Below are 23,072 nucleotides of genomic sequence, written 5' to 3'. Positions count from 1 at the left end.
TATTAAGAATACTCAGCAGCTAATATAACTAAAGTTAAATTATATAAGCCTTTCCATTAGGTTGTCCTTTTAAATTCACATTTGAGAGAGCTTGTACATAATAAGAACCTTTTATTAATTTACTTGTGAAAAGATGTTAAAAATGAGCAAATTATAATCTTATAATAAATTACTCTCAAAAGTGGCTTTCCTCAGTTACTCAGTCCTTGTTTTAAGGCACTATGACTAATAAGAACTATAAATAACTATCCCAATAAAAACATTAAAATCATGAAAAACTGGGAAGAGGGATAAGAAAGTACTATTTGAATTGTATCAGAGACTAGAAATGCTAATAATAAATTCATAGAGAATAATTTTTTTTTTTGGTGAGGAAGTTTGGCACAGATGTTACCTCAGGCTATCTGAGTGCCCATCTTCCTCTATTTTGTATGTGGGATGCTGCCACAGCATGGCTTGATGAGCGGTGTGTAGGTCCATGCCCAGGATCTGAATCTGCAGCTGCTGAAACATAGCATGCGAACTTAACCAGTATGCCATCAGGCCGGCCCATAGAGAACCATTTTAAACTGAAAGCAGGAATCCTGGGCACTTAGCACCAAAACAAAATTGTGCCATGAAGGTTTTTAACGAAAGCTAGAAAAATTTCAACTTTTTCACCTATCAGCACTAGGTAAAGGGGCAGGATATTAAATCTAGGGTAGTGTCATGCAAGAAACCAATGAGAAATACACACATCGCACAATTCCCAATTTTGTGAAGATAAAATTTAAATAAATCTCTAGGAAAAAGGAATCAACGAAAAAGCAAAGCTTTAGAAAGAAGGAAAAAAATCAGTCTTGCAAATTGGTAACCAGAAGCTGACGCTCATACACTCATGAGTTAAAATATAAAACAAAGATGTATTTACATATTATAATTCAAAGATAGCTAAAAAACTGTGCATCACAAATTGTGGACTGCAACTTTTTGTTGCACATTTCATGTGTAATTACTCAACTTACATTTTAACCATGAAAACACGAGGTACTAAAAAACAGGAGTCGAAATGTTTTATTCTTCACGATTGTGTTACAAAAGCACTGAAGTCTAAGTTTGGCAGGTTTCCAAGAGAATTAAAATTTCCCTAATTCATTCATAATTAGGACAGTTTCTCAGTTGAACAGCTATGGTAACTTCAGATTCCACTATACATCTGCTTGCGGTTTATCTTGTTTTTTAGGAAAAGGGAATGGTCAAAACATATATGACTTAGGAGAACATGAAAACTGAAAGCCGAATCCCTGACCAAGCAGTTTTCTCTTTCATTTGGGAGGAGCCATTTGTAGAGATTGCAAATGACATCATCAGTCATTGAAATCGATAGAGCTGCTAAGATAACATTTTTCACCCCAGTGTAAACATTGAAGGATCCTTTGAGGGATGCCTTACATTGCAAGTCTGGGATTCAGTTTATAGGTCTGACAAGTGTGACCTTTAAAATAATGTATTTGCTATAAAAGAGGAAAGAAAACTCTCTGTAACTAAAATATATTGGCTACAAAATCACTTTTCAGCAAGTAGTCTGATTACAATCAAAATAACACGCCAAAATGAAACAGTTTACCTGTGATCAATTTAATGTGGTTGTAAAATGCTAATTATGAGAGAAAACACATTCAAGATTTGTAGTACTGTCTATAAAACTTGCAGAAAATCTAACATTCAGTGATGTGTAGCACATATGGGTAAGCAGATGGCCGAAGTATTATTTTTAAAAACAGGACTTTTGCTGACAAAATACAGAATTGGAATTGTGTGATTGGAAAGCTAAGAGGATGTTATTTATGAGGCAGTCGGCTCATGCTCGGTAATTGGATTTTTGCTAAATGGCAGATAAAAAGGACTTGGGAAAAAATGAGTATTTCCAACTATAGACGTGAATGAGAAATTCTTCTGACAATACACCTATCTGTAATTTTCATACCAGCTCATCATCTTTCACTTCTCTGCCTTTTGGGGAGCTTACAAGAGAAGGAAGTCTACTCTACGATATTAGGCTTGATTCACGCAAAATGTTAACATTTCTTTTCTTTTTGATACAATTCTGGGGGGAAAAACATAACAAAATGATTCTGAATGTGAACAGATACAAATTAGATATAAAATAATTTTTTAAATCTCCACACAAAAGAAAATATATAACAAAGACTAAATCGGCCACTTAAAATAACTTGGTGAATGGGTTGAAGCTTTCAATTATAAGTTCTGAGGATCTGAAATACAGCAAGATGACTATAATTAATAATACTGTATTGTACATGTGAAATTTGTCAACAGAGTACACCCTAAGTGGTCTTAAGTGTATTCTCAACTCACACATACACAAAAGGTAACCATGTAAGGTGATAGATATGTTAATTAGCTTGATTGTGGTAATTATTTTACCGTGTGTGTGTGTGTGTGTGTGTGTGTATATATATATATATATATATCTCAAATCATCACATCATACTCCTTAAATATATACAATTTGTCAATGATACCTCGAAAGCCAGAAGAAAATAACTTGCTGATTTTGATGCCTCTTCTTTAAACTACTTTAACACCTTTTTTTATCCCCAACACTCATCATATTCAACTGAGATTTTTCGGGAACTGTAAGCCTTCTTGTATTTGCTATTAGCTCGCTGAGATCAGGAATTATCTCTTGTACATATTTCATTCTCCTAACCAAGCATTAGACTTGGCCTATAGTAAATGGTCAGTAAAATTTTACTGAATAAATTAATGAAGATCTATAGCTCAATTAATGAATTTTAAACTATCACATTTAAAATTGCAGGTTTTTTTAGATTAAAGTTTAATTTCTCCTTAATAATGACCATTTTTAAGAAAGGAGGTTTTAATAATTCCATGTTAAGAATTAGCTTAAATCTCAAATTGCCTGCCTATAGGGGAATTAGACACATATTAGCACATAACTGTGAGGTATAAATGACAATTTCAAGACATCTAGAGACCAAGTACAGAATTCCCTTGGTAACCTTCCCAAATATTTATGATAAACTAAACTTTCCGCATATTTTACTTCAAAATATTTGCAGAAACTCAATTCAGCTTCATATCCAGATTTTGTGCCTTGTTATATATTATATATTTATCTCTTGTTATGTGTAAAATATATCTTCAAATATGTATTTCCATAGTGGAAACTGACTAATAGAAAAAAATAGGTAAATGTAATGTAATGTGTACATTTTTTCTTCTTGGAAACCAATAGCTTATTAAGCTATCCTCACCCTTCAAAAATCTATTCGTTCAGATTTTCTCTTTGCTCTGGGCATCACAGACACTAGAGTGTGACCAGTACTCCCCCCACTGACCTCCATATGACCAACCCAGGAGAGGATGGCTCCTTCTTGAGGACAGGCCTCTGCAGAGTAGGCTGGAGCCAGGAGGAAAGCAGTCCCAGCCAGGTCTTTGCATAGGCCAGGCTAACCAGTAAGGACTCCAGAGGTATAAGGAATTCAACTCTCTTGCAAAGAAAAAAAAAAAAAAACAAGGAAGGAAAAACTAGTATAAAACCTTAGCAGTTTCCCAGCACCCAGAGTTTAAACACAAAAAAGGATCATCAGAAGACAGATAAAAAGACAACAAAACCAACAAGGCCATCTCCTGAGTGGTGGTCAAGGGCGAAGGGCCAGCCCCGCCCTGGCGCTGACCTGCAGCGAGTCTCTGGAGGCGGTGGAGGCCCCAGCTGAGCAGCAGTAGGAGTATCAGCACCACGGACAGCACCAGCTCACGCCTCCCATTGGGGGCACTTCTGTGCCAGCCCGGAGACAGGCCTGTTCCTGGTGCGGGAGAGCACAAACTACCCGGAGACTACACGCTGTGTGTGAACTGCGACAGCAAGGTGGAGCACTACTGCATCATATACCACGCCAGCAAGCTCAGCACTGACGAGGAGGTGTACTTCAAGAACCTCATGCAGCAGGTGGAGCACTACATCTCAGCCTTTGTCAAGACACAACTTCAGCATAGCAGCCAGGCACAGCCTCTGGGCATGATCGTGGAGGAGAAAGGTGGGCTTTACATCGTTACTGAGTACATGGCCAAGGGGAGCCTAGTGGATTATCAGTGGTTGTGGGGTCAGTGGATGCTGGGTGGAGACTGTCTCTGTGAATTCTCACTAGACTTCTGTGAGGCCATGGAATACCCAGAGGGCAACAACTTCATACACCGGACCTGGCTTCCGGCATCATGCTGGTGTCCAGGGGTAACGTGGCCAAGATCATGTACAGACTCCAGACACAGGCAAGCTGCTGGTCAAGTGGACAGCCCTTGAGGCCCTGAGAGAAAAGAAATTCTCCACCAGATCTGATGTATAGAGTTTCGGAATCCTTCTCTGGGAAGTCTACTCCTTTGGGCAAGTGCCTTATCCAAGAATTCCCCTGAAGGACGTCATCCCTCAGGTGGAGAATGGCTACGAGATGGTTGCTCCCATTGGCTGCCCACCTGCAGTCTGAAAGGTAAGGAAGAACTGCTGTCACCTGGACCCTGCCACGCAGCCCTCCTTCCTGTAGCTCCTCGAACAGCTCGAGCACATCAAAATCCATGAGCTGCACCTGTGACCGCCAGCCTCCACCTAGGTCATGGGCCTGTGGGGACTGAACCTGGATGGATTGTGGACCTGGTGCCCCCACTCCCTGGGCCCAAACCAGAACTAAGCCTAGTGGGTCAGTGGGCCTCTTTTCTCTGTCCCAACCTGTGTCCCCTCTGCCACACCCCCTACCCCAAGGAACCTGCCTAAGCCTGGCACCTTTTCTCATGGCCCCACCTGTGGGGCTTCTGGAGCTCCACAAAAGGGGCCAAGAAGGTAGGAGGCTGAGGAGCAGGAGGCAGACGCCCTCTATCATGGTCAGGTTTCTCCTGGCCTCCCACATCTCACCTTTTTAGAGGTCAATTCCCTTCCTTTTTTGAGATATTTTTTCTGTGTGTTTAGTTTTTATTATTTTTCAAGATGAGAACGAAAGTACCCAGCAAATGGGCATTTTACAAGAAGGACGAATCTCATTTATCCTGTCCTGTCCACAAGGGTAGGGGGACCAGGCCCCTCTCTAGGGACCTGTCACTGCAGCCTTGTTTCTCACTCCATGCTCCATGTCCGGTGTTATCTCCATCTCCCAGTGTGTGCTCTCAACCATGTTGCACAGTTTGTGGGCGCCCATGGCAGGCGTCTGTCAAGGGCTTGGAGTTCATGTAAGCTGCTGCCCTCCCACCTGCCTTGTAGGATGGAATCAAAATAAACCACTCCATAAGAAAAGAAAACTATGTATAAACGTATATTACTAGGATAAACACTGGCATGCATCAATTAGCATGCAAAATATTATTTGTTGACATTATTAGAGTAAGCAAATAGGTAAAGATTAGTAATCAGAATTGTACTATCTCAGAGATACCTATTAGGCAAACCAAGCATATATATTCACAAAGGCCTGTTTTCTTACATCTTTTTCATGATAGTAGAGGCATCGGTATCTGCATCAGCCTGCAGAAGGGCTGTGACATGTTCACTGGAGGCTGTGGCCTGAGAAACAACCCTGAACACAGCATCAGTGTTGATGTGAAGGGCTTTAGAGTCAGAAATCCTGGGTTTGAATCTTATTTCAGCCTCTGACTAGATTGGGACTTCAACTATCAGCTTAAATTATCTCAAGTCCAGTTTCCTCACATGCAAAAAGTGTGATGAATATTACCTACTTTGTAACAGTTTTCTTAGCACTATGTGAGAAAATAGGTTATGCTCTTAAACCAGTGCCTAGCACAAAATGACTTCCCCACAATCATAGTTATTATTAAGCCACTGATTCAATTGTGTTTTACAAAGTACTCTAGGAAGCCAACATTTGGAAAACTAAGTAGGATACTACACCATGAATATAGTAGAGAAATTAAAATGTACATCATGATTGAACATAAATGATTAAAAACATATATTTTCACATGTGTTTATGCATGTATGCAGATGTAATATCTCAACACTATAGGGTTTAACATGTAATCAAGATAAATATTTTCAGAGTTATAGGAACTGTTTCCAACTGGAAACAACCAAGCTAGACAGAAGCAACTGCTCAAATGAGAGCAAGTTCAACTCTGTGGGGGCAACAGACAGCAACATGTTTCCATGAAACTCTCCAGAGAGCCAAGATTTACTGGAACAACATTTGGAGAGATTTGAATCTTGAAGTCTAACTCAAATAAATTAAATAGGGAATACACAAAAGAAAAATAACAACAATAATTTCTAACCACTTTTCTCTTTTAGACAACCCACTTGTATCTGTGTCTTGAAACTTCAGTTGTCATCTTCATGCAAATTGTTCAAAACTCTGCGTTTTTAGTCATAAGTTCTAAAATTGCATTTCAATTTTTCTTCTACTTCTACCTCTATTTATTGCTGATGCCTCCAAGTCATCTTCCTCCAAATGCTTTTATGTCTATCTCTCTTCCCTTTGCCTAAGAGGCACAGCACAATTCTCCCAATCATATGTTGAAGAAATTTCAGACTTCAGTGGGAAATATATAGGAATGGAGGAGGGGATGACAGATAGGGAAGTTAATGATTTGGATAATGTGCATATTGATGTCAAAATATATTAAATTTAGATACAATTATAAATATTATATATAAGATTAACACTGGTCAGTTTTACTTTACCCATTGCTCAGTCCCTGTGCAGTAAAGAATTAATTCAGCAGGATTGGGTGTCTGAACATTGCTCACTCCATTGAAAAGTCTGGCCCTGCCTGACTCCTAGAGATAACCTATAAGCCCTTGGAATAGCCTGCCTGATAAGAGCATCTTTGTTTACCTGAGGACTTGGGCCATGCCACATTGCTTATACCAGCAATGTGATTTATGGTGAGGGCCTTGGGTCATATGATACCAGTTTGACCTTGAAGGGCTAGACACTGTGTAACTAGGACCAGCCTTATGCATAGTTAGCCACGCCTGTGTAACCAACTCTGATAAAAACCCTGAACATGAAGGCTAATGTAGCTTCCTTGGTTGGGAATACTTCGTGTACCTTGTCATATATCATTGCTGGGAGAATTAGGAATTCTTCATTTGACCACACTGGGAGAGGACAATGGGAAGCTCACACATGGTCTCTCCTGGACTGTACCCTATGCACCTTTTAACTTTGCTGGTTTAAATCTGTATCTTTTTTTGCTGTAATTAACTATACCTGCAGGTATAACAACTTTTCTGAGTTCTTGGAGTCCTTTTAACAAATCATTGATCCCAAAGGTTGTCTTGGAGCCCTGCAAACACAATCTCTAATAAGTGTTATTTATAAAAATGTAAAGCTAACCTTACTGAGTTTTAGAGGATACTCAAATCTTAGGGCCAAAACTTAGACCTGCATTTATTTTATTTTTGTTTCAGACAAAATAAGAAAAGAATTTAACTAATTCACTTATTCCTGTTTCTTAAAAAAAATCTTCTCTGAAAAATTAATAGTCTGCTTCTGAGGATATTGGCTTAATGAATATTTAACAAGCAAGTCACATTATTTAGCTACAATTTGTAAATATTTATCAGTCGTACCACTTTTATCATGAACGGCATAAGTATAGGCTGCTTTCAGCAGACTAGCCCAACTAAGGCAAATCTGGACTCGTCATGAGGAGAATCATCTGTCTACTATATCAGGGATGCTCAGACCTAGAAGGAAAGACAGTTTTTGCCACCCATAGATTATTTAGGATTTGAAGTAGGAACCTGTCAACTAAAATTCTCTATGGTTATAAGATCTGAATTTGGAATCAGAAAGAAATGGGTTTGAATCCCTTAGATAAGTCACTTAAGGTTCCAAGCCTCAGTTTCCTAGTTCAAACATAAAGATTCATTTTTTTAATGAATATTTATCAAGTGCCTACCATGTGCTAGATATTTTACCGGTCTTTAGATATTAAGAGGATTGAGTAGATGATAGATATTGAGTTCTTAGTCTAGTTCCTATCAAATACTAAACCGACTTCCCATATTTGGGTGCAATTTTTGTTATTCAGTAGCTACCACGTTTATATCTAAGGCCTCATTGTATTAGAATTATATACAGGCTTGCGTCTTCTGTCCGTGAGACTGTGAACTGCCCGACCCTAGTAGAGACGATGAGGACAATGTGAACAGTGCCCCTGGGTTTAAAACACAGTGGTCTAGATTATACCTGATGTTTAAAGTAAATCTTTGCTCACACTATTTTGATGTTAATTCACCGTTTAAGATAACACATAATTCACTAGCAAATATTTTAACAGTGCACAGTGTTATGCCTTAATAACACTTGGGAGAAATTACCAGGCTTAGGATGCTCTTAAATCTGATATTACACAAGTCAGCTTTCTTGTGGCTACTTGAAGATCTAATTACTCTTAGAGATCATTTTAATTTTTAAATATCTAAATGTACTTAAAAATTCTAGCATATATCAGTCATTTTGAAAGTCCTTGAAAAGAAAATACAATTCAAGTATTTCTTGCTATGTAGACTAGTTTCAGTCCGAATAGACCATCTATTAGGAGAAATTTGAATATTATTTTTCTTTTGAATAATGGTAAGTGCTTGTTGATGCTAAACAAAGCATCTTAATCAAACTTTATTAATATAAAAGCTTAAATCTAGACAGATAAAGAATATATATCTATACTCATTGAAGTTTAAAGGAATCATGTTCTTAGGTTTTATTATTTTGATTTTTATTCTCTAACAGTGACCCACTTGGGGATACTGAAAATAATTCCCTTTTCCATTAAATGATATTATTGATATAGTCTTAGGAAAGACCACTTTTCAACCATTGTGAATGTTGCTCAAGATTCATGCTCTGCTTTCATTTCATTTCCAACTGTTTCTCAAGTACATACAGACAACCGCCTCAGAAATAGAGAATCTCCTTTTAGGTTTTTATAATCTCTTTTATTCTGATTTTAGAGTTTTTGTTTTGTTTTGTTTCTCTAGGCAAAATCCTAAACCCAAAATCACAGGACAAATGTTTTATATGAAAGTCTCTACCCATCCAGTGTATCTATATGTTCTAATTTTTATACATTAGAGTTTGTTTTATATATTGTGCTTGTGTGTGTGTTAAGCTTAGACATTAGCACTGGGAACTTTTTTACAATACATTCCCTGTCGTAATTTACATAACAATTCTACATACTGTGTAATCTTAAAGTGAAGGATGGGTTCAGTCAAAACTTGATCACCAAATGAAGCACCTTTGAAAATATTTTAAAACTTGCCATTTGCCAGTTCCAGAATTGTTATTATTCTCAGCAAGCTGCCTGCTCTCCAGACACATTGCACAATTAGATGTAAAGGTCTATATGAGACCACCCATACTTGATGAGCACTTGTTTTTATTGGTGCTTCTGCAATCTTTAATTTTGTATCTCAAGATCCAGTTATGAGACTATAGACTGAAAAATATTTAATAGAAATGTAAAGGGATAGCCTTTTTTCTCCCCAAATCTCATATAAGCCTTTTTTTCCCCTAATACTCTTGCAAACACTTATGTTATATCTGTGTCGTCGTGACAGAATTAGTTACAAGTGAATAACAAAATTCATTCACTTTGGGACATGACTATTACTTCTGGGTTTCCATCATTACTGTGGCCCATTATCAGTCACTTGAGTTAAGATGCAGTGGAAGAGACATTGCCTTTTTATTGATCTACAAGCCAAGGAATATGCTAGATTGTTTTAATACATTTTATTATTTTTATCTTAACTGCAATCCTCTGAAGTATATAAACCCAGATATCACCTGAAGTCATCCTGACCTTTTTAAAAAATGCTCATATTCTATTTTACGTGTTGACAGAATTTCACTGTTTTTCCCAATATTTCTGTGACTATTCAGGGCTTCTAGTCATAATCACCTTTGCTGTGATTTTCTATTCAAGCTGAATCCTTGGTCAAATTCTAATTTGGCTTCTTCTGTCTCTTTCTCTCTTACTTCCTCATGAGATCTAAAACTATATTATAGCGAACTTTTTATCTTTTTTCCCCCAAATTACCTCTCATACAAATAACAGTGTTAAATTTTACTGAAGACTTGGTCTTAAAAGCAACAGACTAGTACAAGACAGCAGTGAAGAGATTCTGAGTAAGAGAGAGACACTAATAAGTGGGAGAGAGGTCTAATCGGACATCTATTTTCATAGGAAACTTTTTAACTATGACCAACACAGGGCATATCTCATCAGTAGATTTTAAAGACCATTGTATGTTCAGTTCACTTCTGCTTTCTCAGTGCTGATAATGGTGCCTAACACCCGGTGTGTACTCAACACCCGAAGAAAAATAGGAAGATTTTCCACCTAACTTCTGTTTATTTCCTACTATGATGTGCTTCTATTTCTCAAAATTCTTCCTAAATCCCTCCCTTCCTCATTCACTGGAAATCATTCATTCACTTTATGAAAATCTCTAATTACTCCTCACTTGATTTTGCAGAGCAATTTAGCTTTTCCTTTGTCCGCTCTATTTCATTTCAGTCCTGCACTGAGAGCCAACTTTCAACAACCAAAATGAACCATTAGGTTTCTGTTAAACAAAATGCAGTTCTCCTTCTCCTTCTGTACTTGCTGTGTGTGTATAACCTTTACTAGGCCCATTCTACAGAACAAAGTAGCCCAAGTTAATCTTTCAATGATATCAGCTGCGTAGAAAGATATCTTGCTTTTCTTAACGCCGTGTGTTGTTTGATTTGCTTTTTTTTTTTTTTTTGGTGAGGAAGATTAGCCCTGAGCTAACCTCCATTGCCAATCCTCCTCGTTTTCCTGAGGAAGACTGGCCTTGAGCTAACATCTGTGCCCACCTTCCTCTATTTTATATGTGAGACTCCTGCCACAGCACGGCTTGATAAACAGTGCATAGGTCCACACCCAGGATCGGAACCTGAGAACCCTGGGCTGCCAAAGCAGAGCATGCAAACTTAACCACTATGCCACCAAGCTGGCCCCTGATTTGCATATTTTAATATTTTAAAATTGGACACTATAATTAAGCATTTAATAAACACTTTTTGAAGATTAGATTAGATTAGATTAGATTGGATGATTTGCTTAAATAATCTAAATCTGAAAGCAATTTTCTTCTGGAAGTTTTTACCCATAGTTTCTTTCTTTCTTCAGTCTGTGATGTATAATATTTATTACATATAACACATGACATTTTTTTAAACTTATAATAAATATCTATATATTTAGCTATCCTTCTGTGGCGAGTCAACCACTGCCATATTGTTATACTGTAAAACTGTTGGATCTTGTTAGGGTTCAGACTCATATATACTGTGAGATAGGTCTCTCTCAGATATTACTAATTTTCCTCATCTGTAAAAAGGGCGATCACTCTAGGCTCCATCTCCCTTATTGTCCTGAGGATCAGATGCAGTAATTGTTCAAAGTATTTTGAAAACTGATAATTTAAGATACTATTGTTTAAAAAAATCATTTTTTAACATTTAAATGTAATGAAACCAATCAGATAATACCATTAACAAAGATATTAAATATTCATTTGATACACTTTTAATAAAAAAATGCAGACTTCTTTTGAGAAGCTCTAGCTGTTCCCTATCTTCTTTAGACATGATCTGAAAGGAAACTCTAACACTACCTCCCAAGTACACTTCTGAGAAGTATAATAACAGTTTTATAAAATCGATTCCATTACCAATTGCATAATTTTCTGATTACATATTGTTAATGGGATACCATTTAAATATAAATGATGGTCTACATTTACTAATATTATTACTAATGGTGATCTCATATCCGTAAAACATACACCAATTACACAGAAAACATTTTTAAGCACAGGAGTGGTTTTCTAACTAATTTGGTTTTATAGTTCCCGTAAAGTTAAATGGGAAAAGAAAACAAACACATAAATGTCAGAAAAGTAAATTACATTTATGCCATTTATTTCCACTAAAATAAGATTTATTTTACTAGAAGCAGAGGTAGAAACATCATTTTTAAAAAATGAGTTGAAAAAGTTTCTAAGTTCTACTTATACTTCAAAAGTAAACATTTTTCTTCACCTTGGTCTGTAGTTTTTTTGATGATTATTATGGGTTCTGGAACAATCTTACGTAAGAAAAATGGTTCTTGGGGCCAGCTTAGTGTTGTAGCGGTTAAGTCCATGTGCTCCACTTCGGCAGCCCAGAGTTCGCAGGTCTTGATCCTGGGCAAGGACCTACACACGGCTCATCAAGCCATGCTGTGGTGGTGTCCCATATAAAGTAGAGAAAGATGGGCATGGATGTTAGCCCAGGGCCAATCTTCATCAGCAAAAAGAGGAGGATTGGCTTCAGATGTTAGCTCTGGGCCAATCTTCCCCACCAAAAAAAAAAAAAAAAAGACAGACAAGTACTTCTTTGAAAATAACAATTGTAAATTATCGCATTAGCATGCATTTTTTTATAACAGAAGTGCCTATTGACTCTGATAGTCCTAGATTAGCCTTCTTCTCCCAGGGCTACCCCACTATCCATAAAATCATGCACAGTCCTTGCTAAATCATTTTGGTGAAATAATCTTGCTTCATACAATGGACGACTTATTTTAATGCAAATTATTTATTTATCTTATAAATCTTCAATTTAACATGTTTAACATTTATTTATCTTATTCAGTTTAGCACTCTGAGATATTCTAACTTAGAGGGACTCCCGAACATTTGGAATTCAGGGAAATAAATAAAACTAAAAACAAGTAAATATTATTTTAATATCATCATTTTCATGTTTTAAAATACTAGAGTTCATTCCATAAGTAACAAGCTGATTACGAGACGTCAACACAGACACAATCTCCCCACCCCAGCCATATTCTGAAAAGTAAAGATAAAATGAATCCTACAAAAAGCTGCGTCACAATGTGGCCCAACCATTCTCTTTAAATTAAATCTCTTAGGCATACTGAAAGAGAGGGATTAGATGAAAAATACAGATTGAGTCAGGATAGTCAAAATACACCTATTTTTCGGAAATGTCTGTAAAATTTGCAATCTGTCCCCAAAATCCAACTCGTCTTTCTCTTTTAATCTATATGGTTTTCCCCTCCTCTTTCAACGACCGTAAACAGACCTGGTGGCAGTGCGCAAGAACCTTCCCCCAAGACCAACTTTGATTGTTCACTTTACAATGGCGTATGACAGAAGCTTCCCAAATTTGGCTGAGTAAACCCGTGTGAAGTGTCTGCTGGCTGTTATCACATTCCAACCTGCTGGCCACTTGCGAATATGATTCTGTTTAAAAGCCAGTTCATCCTCTGCTGCTGCTCTCAGGGAGAGAGCGTTCCCAGACACTCAAGCTGCTGTCACATGAGGACTTACACTGCTAATGCCAAGGAATAAAACTAATTTTGTTTTTAAACTCCAACATTACACCAAGAAAATAATAAAAAGGGTGGTTGTGGTATGAGGAGATTAGAGTATTAATGGGTTGCCAGAAAAAGTTTGTCATGTCCCAAGAGAAAATATGTCAAGAGATTTTATGGAGAGGAATAATTAGAAAGATGCTTCTATTCAGACTGGTTAGCTCACTCAACAAAGAGGTTCTACAATACCCTGTGCATATCTTCCTTTAAAATTGTCCCATTATTTATTATTTGTCTCATCAGACTAAGCTCTCTAGATCCTTGCACGGGCTTGACATCTAGTTAGCATTCAGTAAATGTTGGTAGAATAAGTGAATGAATGAATTACTAATGTCAACTTTATGACTGACTAAACTGCTATATCTTGCTTTGAATCCTCCATATTTTACATTAAAAGTGTATTTTATTTATTTGAGGATATAGACTGTCCATAAGGAGTTCAATACTTGAATTCAATACTTTGTGTTTCTTATTCTCTTAAAACACATAAGCAGTTGGGAGAGGGAGAATGGTTTTGATCCTTGGGTACTATTGGCAATATTTAGAAGTTTATGCTTATCAAGACTTGGGAGTGAAGGAGAGTTGTTACTGGTGTCCAGTGGGTAGAGACCAGGGATGCTCTAAACATCTTACCATACACAGGAAAGTCTCCACAACAAAGAAATGTCCGGCTCAAAATGTCAATAGTGTTGAGGTTGAGAAAACATGCCTTAAAAAAATCTGTTCTTCTCCACTAAAGAGTTTTAGGCTTCCTTGGGGGTTTTTCTCTCTGAGTTGAAGCTGTGATGTCTGCAGACTCTGAGTTACATGATGAACATTGTTCCTTCTCTTTCTTGTCACACTTTGTGCCTGTTGCCACCTATTCAAGTAATTGCCTGCAGCCAAAGATCAATAAATTTGCAACCTGGAACAAATTAGCACATAATCTAAGGTTGTCCCCATTCATTTTCTAAACTTCATCCCAAAGAGAAATGTGCCTTGAGAAAGGACTGCTGATGTCCCACCACGTTTTTCTCTTTATCAAGGGCAAACCTTTCTCTTTTCATTGTTCTGAAAATAAGCTATTAAAATGGCAAGGTACCTCAGGATAGTTCTGCATCTCCACCTAGAAATATACACGCGTGCACACACACCTATCCATACAAACCCTACACACATGTTTTGCTTCACTCTTGACCTGGAAAGTCTAAAGCCAAATTCTAGAATGCAAGATGCGTTTGAGTTTTTCCTTCCAGCTTTTTTGGACTGCCAGTTCAGTGACAAATTAGAAACATAACGTGAATAAAGTAAAAACATTAGGCCTTTTTCTCTGCCTAATTGTTTTCTCTGCACTTAAATTACCTAAGGTAGAGAAAATGAATTGGCTTTTGCAATCAGAATTAGGTATAGATTAGTAACTTTCTGCTCTATACCATGTGTGATTACTTTAAAAAGCTAGATAAATGTAAAAAATAAAATCACGCATACAAAAAAGCAGAAATAAGTGACCTTCTATTTCCTTGATTCTTCCTCATGAACAACACTCTTGTAAGCTAGAAGAGTTTGGGTTCCAAGGCTACAGAGATGAGCTGCTCTGGATTCTTTTCTCTATTTCTGTATTCTTTTCCTTGCTGTATCTGTCTTTGATTTCTCTAGACTAGAGGCTAATCATAGGGTCAGCCTAGTCCCTGATCTTACTCCTATCTTGAGACTAGGAAGCCAGTTGTTAAATTTTGAGCTTTCTCTAGCTTGCTGTCTCTTAATCCAAGTCTTAAATCAGTACTTCCCAGTATAGAAGGCAACTCAGGAATGAGCCACCAGTCTGAGCTAACTCTTTCTCAAACATCTACCTTGCTTGAATTAATAACTCTTAGTCACATCCTTATGTTTTGTAACCTCGCCTACACATTCTGATTCTAGTAATAGAAGCAATAACTCAACTCTTCATTACAAAGTAGTACCTCTGCTTAAAAGTCTAAAGACATTCATTAGTTAATTTCTTTATCAGTGAATATCTACTAAGCGCTTTTGATGTCCCAGGCCCAGGATTAGGTAAAATGAGGAGCAATAATGTTAATAGAGCAAAGTTTACTTCTAAATAAATAAAACAGGACCATAATTGTGGAAGTAACATAAAGTCAGATCGAGCCAAGTTTACTGACATAGGCTCACTAAGCAGAGATTCTGCATTTAATGTTGTAACTCCAGGAGTTGGAAAGGGCTCTAACTGTTTGGTTGTTTGGCTGAAATATGGCCCAAAATGTGGCCCATAATGAGTGAGTTGGAAATGCCAGAGCTGTCTTCATTTAATGTAACGTAAGGGAGTCAAAGGCTTAGGGAAATTGGAATATTAGAGAGGATTGTCATTTAAGACCTACTCAGTCTACAATGGGAGAGTCCAGAAGACATACCTTTCACCAACATGAGAAATAAATTTGTGAGGGAGCCTCAGTATTCTTGAAGATCTCTGTGATCATTCCCCTCTATAAGCTAGACTATACAGTGGGGACGGCAGTCACTGAATTGAGAAACCTAAATGCAATAGGAGTAATTGGATATGGGGTTAGCAGAAGCCAAGTGACGGTACTTAACCACCAAAGGCAAGGTGGGTGTGGTTTACTGTAATTAATGCAAAGCAGAGTCAAAGCAGCAATCAGAACAATCTGACTCATGTAGGTTTATGACAGTGGCTACTTGATCATCGTGTTCCTAGAAGTGAAATAGATAGGAAGCCTATTAACTTCTTACTCCGTCTGTATAAGCAGAAACTTCTAAGTCTAGTGAGCAAAATCCCAATCTGAATCATAAAAACAGAGTCATGGCCCCTCCATCTATTCCCAGACTTGAGCCAGTTTAGACCCAGAATCACTCGAATAAAGTGGAGGCCAGGTCCTCTTGCAGAAGAACCCCAATACACTGTCTAAAATTTATACATTAATTGTTCTCCCCACGTTCCCCAAAGGGACCGAGAGTGTTTTAGTAGTGTAATCGTCCATTAGGGGAAATGACATAATCAGAATTTGCAGGGATTACTGGACACTAGCTAATTCCAGGAGACCCAAAATGTCATCGTGGTCCACCAGTCAAAGTAGTGGCATATGAAAGGCAGGCAATCAATGGAGTTTTAGCTTAGGCCATCTCATAGTGAGCTCAGTGGGTCCTTGAACCCATCCTGTGGTTATTTCTCCAGTTCTGGAATGTAAAATTGGAATAGACACTCAGCAGCTGAAACATTGATTCCATGGCCTGTGGAATGAGGGCTATTATGATAAGAAAGGCCAAAGGGAATCCACTGGAACTGACTCGGCCTAGGAAAATCGTAAACCAAAAGCAATACCAGATTCCTGGAGTGATTGCAGAGATTATTGCCACCATCAAGGATCTGGAAAATGCAGAGGTAGTGATTCCAACCACGTCCCTATTCAACTCGCCTATTTGGCCTGTGCAGAAGATAGATATATTTTGGAGAATGGCAGTGGATTATTGTAAGCTTGGCCAGGTGGTGGCACCAATTGCAGCTACTGAATCAGATGTGGTTTCATTGCTTGAACAAATTAACACATTCCCTGATACCTGGCATGCACCTATTGATCTGGCAAATGACTTTTTCTCCATCCCTGGCAATAAAGACAACCAAAAGCAGTTTGCTTTCAGCTGGAAAAGCCAGCAATATACCTTTGCTGTCTACCTCAGGAGTATATCAACTTCCAGGCCTATGTCATAATTTAGTCCGCAAGAATCTTGATTACCTTTTACACAAGATATTACACTGATCCATTACATTGATAGCATTAGCCTGGTTGGACCTAGTGAGCAAGAAGTAATGACTACTCTAGACTAATTGATAAGATATATGTGTGTCAGAGGGTGGCAAATAAATCTGACTAAAATTCAGAGGCCTCTACCTCAGTGGTATATCAAAACATCCCTTCTAAAGCGAAGGACAAGTTGTTGCATTTGGTCCCTCTTATAACCAAAAAAGAGGAACAACATCTAGTGGGCCTCTGGATTTTGAAGACAACATATTCCTCATTTGGGTGTGTTACTCTGGCCTATTTACCAAGTGACCTGAAAAGCTATTAGTTTTAAGTGGGACCAGGAACAAGAGAAGGCTCTGCAACAGGTCCAGGTTGCAGTGTAAGCTACTCTACTACTTGGGCCACATGATCCAGCATATCCAATAGTGCTTGAAATGGCAGTGGCAGATAGGGATGCTGTTTGGAGACTTTGGCAGGCAACTATAGGTAGATGGAAGAACAGGTTCTTTGGGTTTTGGAGCAAAGCTCTGCCATCTTCTACAGGTAACTACTTCTCTTTTGAGAAACAGCTCCCAGTCTGCTTCTGTGCCATAGTAGAGACTGAACACTTAACCATAGGCCACCAAGTTACCATGTGACCTGAATTGTCCATCATGAACTGGGTGTTATCTAATCCACCAAGCCATAACATTGGGCATGCACAGTAGCACTCCAACATTAAATGGGAACGGTGCCTAAAGATCAGGTCTGAGCAGGCCCTGAAGGCACAAGTAAGTTATATGAAAAAGTAGCTCAAACATCCATGGTTTCCATGCCTGCTATACTGCCTTCTCTCACCCAGCATTTACCTATGATCTCTTGGAGAGTTCCCTATGATCACTTGACAGAGAAAGAGAAGACTCAGGCCTGTTTTGCGGGTATTTCTGCAAGATATGCAGGAACCACTCAAAAGTGGATGGCTGCAATACTATAGTCTCTTTGTGGGACATCCCTGGAGAACGGTGGTGAAGGAAAATCCTCCTAGTGGGCAGAATTTTGAGTGGTGTACATTGTTGTTCACTTTGGAAAGAGAAATGGCCAAATATATAATTATATACTGATTCATAGGCTGTGGACAATGTGGCCAAGGGCTGTGGCCCCTAAATGGTCAAGGACTTTGAAGGAAGATGATTGGAAAATTAATGACAAGGAGAGTTGGAGAAGAGGTGTGTGGATGGACTTCTCTCAATGGGAAAAAATCATAAAGATATTTATGACCCACTTGAATGCTCAATAAAGGGTGACTCAGCAGAGGAGGTTTTTAATAATCAAGTGGATTGGTTAACTTGTTCTGTGGATACCCGACAACCTCTTTGCCCAGTCACTCTTATCATCACAAAATAGGATCATAAGCAAAGTTGCCATGGTGGTAGGGATGGAGATTATGCATGAACTCAGCAACATAGACTTCCACTCACCAAGGCTAACCTGGTTACATCCGCTGCAGAGTGCCCAATTTACCAGCAGCAGAGACCAACATTGAGTCCCCACTATGGTATCATTCTTTGGGGTGCTCAACCACCTACCTGGTGGTAGGTTAATCACAATGAATAGCTTCCGTCATGGAAGAGTCAGCATTTTGTTCTTGATGGAATAAACACTTACTTGGATATAGATTTGTCTTCTTTGTATATGATGCTTCCACCAGGAGACGCAACAATGATCCCATTGAACTGGAAGTTAAGACTGTAACCCAGCCACTTTGGCTCCTCACACCTCTGAATCAACAAGCAAAGAAGGGAGTTAATGTATTGGCTTGGATGATTGATCCCGATTACCAAGGGGAAATTGGACTACTTCTCCACAATGGAGGTAAGAAAGAGTATGCCTAGAATACAGCATTCCTTGGGCTGTCTCTTAGTATTACCATGCTCTATAGTTAAGGTCAATGGTAAACTACAACAACCCAATCCAGGAAGGACTACTAATGGCCCATATCCTTCAGGAATTAAGATTTGAAACATACCACCGGGTAAAGAACCATAACCAGTTGAGGTGCATGCTAAAGCCACAGGGAATACCAAATTGATATTAGAAGAAGGTAACTATAAATACCAGGTATGACCACGTGACTAGTTACAGAAAGAACTATAATTGTCATGAATATTTTCTCTTTCTTTTGTTATGAATATGTTTGTGTGTGTGATTGTGTCATTCCAGTATCTTTTTTTCCTCATTCCGCAATCATGTAACATAAGATATATTGACTTTACATGATACTATTTAAGTTACAGATTATCAAACAGAAGAGTAACCATAATTCAAGGACTTTACCTCGTCTTCTGGGGAAGAGTTTAGCACATTTCCAGTCTTACACAGGTTAGCTGTATCATATTAGTTGGACTTGTGACCTTGTTATTGTCTTCACTTAGAGATTAAGTGTGGTTTAAAGAGATGCATAGGAATGGAAAGATGACAAGGGGTGGACTTGTGATGTGATTGTTAATTTTATGTGTCAATTTGACTGGCCCATGATATGCCCAGATATTTAATAAAACATTATCCTGTGTATTTCTGTGAGGGTGTTTTTGGAAGAGATTAACATTTGAATTAGTAGACTGAGTAAAGGAGATTGCCCTCCTTGATATGGGTGGCCCTCATCCAATCAGTTGAAGGCCTAAATAGAATAAAATGTCTAACCCTACTGAGAGGAAGAGGGAACTGCTCCAGCCTGACTGCTTGAGCTGAGACATTGTGTTTTTCCTGCCTTCAGCCTCCAACTAAAACATTACCTCTCCTTGGCTCTGGAGCCTGCTGGCTTTGGGGCTGAAACTAAAGCATTGGTTCTCTTGGGTCTCCAGCTTTCTAACTGCAGATTTTGGGACTTCTCAACTTGCTTAGTCTGTCTTCTTCTAGGAACTTGGGAAAACATACTGAGCAAGACAGACATGGTGCCTGTCTTCCTGGTATTCACAGTCTCAGGCCTTAATAGTTGTCCAGTGTTGCACATAATATGAACTATGTCTGATATAAAGGGAGTTTTAACCTCCCTTTATATACTAATTTTCGAGCCTGTCTGTCATCCTGCATTTTGTGTTTACCCATTCTTTTTCCTCCTCCTTTTCTGTTCCTTTCTTCCCTTTTATCTGCCTCAGTATGTACTTATTGAGAATCTAGTTTGAGCAATACGTGTCTGTTGAGGCAACTGCTAAATAACAATATTAATATATGAAGAAAGAAGCAAATTCTAGTAAAAGAGGATATATGAAGGAAGATTTCAAGAAGGAAGAGATTTTTGAGATGATCTTTTAGAGAGAACCAAGGATCCCACAGGCAAACAAATATAAGGTCATATTGGACTGATGGTTCAAATTGAGAAAAGGTTTCAGAATACCCAATAAATATCATGAAGGTGAAATTTTGTGGCCTCATATGATTAACCTAGGATTCTTGCTTTGGGGAAAAAGTCTAAATGCTAGTCCAAGAAGAGCCTAGAATGGTGTACTGAGAAATTTAGAGATTATATTTTTTATACCATCAAGATATAACATAAATAAATGCAAATATGTAAATATTGGAGCTATAAATTATTTATAGAAATAATTGTGCAAAATGGAATCTTTAAACCGGTTTTCAGGTCCTGTTTCATTCATTGATGTATTTGGGTTTCTGTTGAGCTATAAAAACAAAGCATTGTCATGCTGTGTTTATTTTGGAAAATCTCTCTGTCTTGGTTAAATCATTTTAGTTTTCAACAACTTCAGAAAACGGACTATAATTTTGCCTTTTCAAGCCAACCTTCATTGTCTTTTCTTAAGGAAAATCACCTAGATTTGTCACATCTGGTTCAAATTACTTTTGAATGTGCTTCATATCTTAGTGTGCAATACATAATTGATTATTTATTTAGTATTTTTCAAGCAAAAAATTTTCAGGATACATTAAGGAAGGTGGATCAATATATCATCAGAGTCCTTGGATAATAGCCTTCTTTAGAAGCCTTTATGGTAGATATTGATGAACTTTTTTCTTTCTTTTTAGGGCAAAAATTGAAAGGTACTTCCAAAGTAACAAGTATTTTAGGAAATTTAAGGTGACAGGTGGAGTTGGTAAAAGTTACAATTTACAATGAAAACTTCGGTACTCCAAATTATTCCATTGAAGGTACCATTTTAGTGCTTTTTCATGATTTTGCAAAAAAATCAACTATAAAATTAGGTTACTTGACTAGGCTGCCTCCACATTCCCTTCCATCTCTAAGTTTCTATGATTTGACAATTCCAAAGTGGTAGCTTCTTTACAAAAATTCTTGGCAAATATTAATAAATGAACATAGAAAATAATACAGATTTCTTCCTATAACTCTGAGCTTACTTTTAGTGATTGAATTACGTTTCAGAATAGTTCTTGTCCCATAAAAGTCCGGGGACATACATTATTAAAGATAATTTTCTCTGACACTTCAGTAATCGTATTTCAAAAAAAGTTTAACTTGAAGATATCTTTACTTAAAAGTCATTCTTCAAAGAAATTAAAGGTAGTAAAATGTAGTGGTTAAAACAATGTGTTTTGGAGTCTGATGACCTGGGGTTGTACTGTGGTTGTTTCTATTAACAAATTATGTGATCTTTGCTATGTTACTTAACCTCTTCGAATGTCAATTTTCTAAACTATAAAACAGAGATGAATAGTATCTCCATTTCATTGTTTCATGAACTAATTGTGATAATGAATTCAGAGCACTTAATACAGTGTCTGGCATAGAGCCCATGATCTATAAATTGTAGCTATCATGCTTAACAAATAAATTGAAAACTTAGAGAAGCATCTTTGACATTTTAAACAAGAGGATATTTTGCTTCTCTGCAGTTTGTTATTTCTGCATCTATATTTTATACACGGTAAAGATTTCATACATTTATTGTAACAAGTAGTTTATTCTATTTTCAATTTTGGCATCCAATCTATGAAAAATTCTACTTCACTTACTCATTTAGTGCTTGAGTATAAATACGTTTTTCTCTATTGTATTTCCCACCTTTCTTTCTTAGGCTATTATGCTAGTTTTAAGATATGACTACAAATTCTTTGACACTCCTCCACCATTCCTCTTAAATCTGGGAAGGCTTGTAACTACTTCAACCAAAAGATTATGAAAGTGATAATAAGTGACTTTCAAAACTAAGCCAAAAGTATATGCACCTCCTGTCTTGTTCCCTGGAACAGTTCATCTTGACTTTGTGAACCCCCAGATAAAAATTCCAACTAACCTAATGCCACCAGCTGGTGCTCTGGTTGACAGACCCATCTGATCGCCACTATTGAGCCACGGCCATCAAGTTGCCAGATATGGAAGTAAAACCTAGTCAGCCCATTCACAAGTTAGATACCACCAAGTAACCACTATCAATGCCATGTGGAGTAGAAGACTTGGTCAGTTGAGTCCTGGCAAATTTCTGAACCACGTAACCATATTTAGTAAATGGTTGTTTCTTACGGCTCTAAGTTTGGATAGTTCGTAATGCACAGGAATAAATAACTAGAATGAGTACATTCTTAGAATTTGTCCTTTACACATTCACCATTTGGACCTCCAAATCTTTTGCACTGGCCAAATTGAGGCTGAGAATAATTGACCTCGTAATGATGTAATTGAACATACAATTGAAGAGAAGTCTCTTCATTTTAGGGAGCAGGTAACAGTTATTACTCAAGGAACCCATTACAAATGCAATTACTTGCAGGCTGATTTCTGCCCCTATGGCTAATTGCTGGCAGAAGGATTTGAATGAAAAATTGAATGCCTACTACAAACGCCTTAGAAATGCATTTCTTTACTATTCTGTACAGGGTTCTGGTGACCTGCGACTATTTACATCACAAGACATTACTCAGAGTGGAAGCTGT

The 23,072-nt window shown here is 37.7% G+C and overlaps 2 pseudogenes; both read left to right on the top strand.

Annotated features, from left to right (window-relative positions):
- The first annotated feature begins 1,842 nt into the window (after positions 1-1,842).
- Positions 1,843-4,613, top strand: LOC131420731 (tyrosine-protein kinase CSK-like; annotated as a pseudogene).
- A 529-nt stretch (positions 4,614-5,142) lies between these two features.
- Positions 5,143-18,917, top strand: LOC131420730 (uncharacterized; annotated as a pseudogene).
- Positions 18,918-23,072: the final 4,155 nt, after the last annotated feature.

Source organism: Diceros bicornis, chromosome 24, assembly GCF_020826845.1.
Source record: "Diceros bicornis minor isolate mBicDic1 chromosome 24, mDicBic1.mat.cur, whole genome shotgun sequence".
NCBI lineage: Eukaryota > Metazoa > Chordata > Mammalia > Perissodactyla > Rhinocerotidae > Diceros > Diceros bicornis.
Note: the sequence above shows the minus strand (reverse complement) of the source record. Positions and strands in the feature narration are given on the sequence as shown.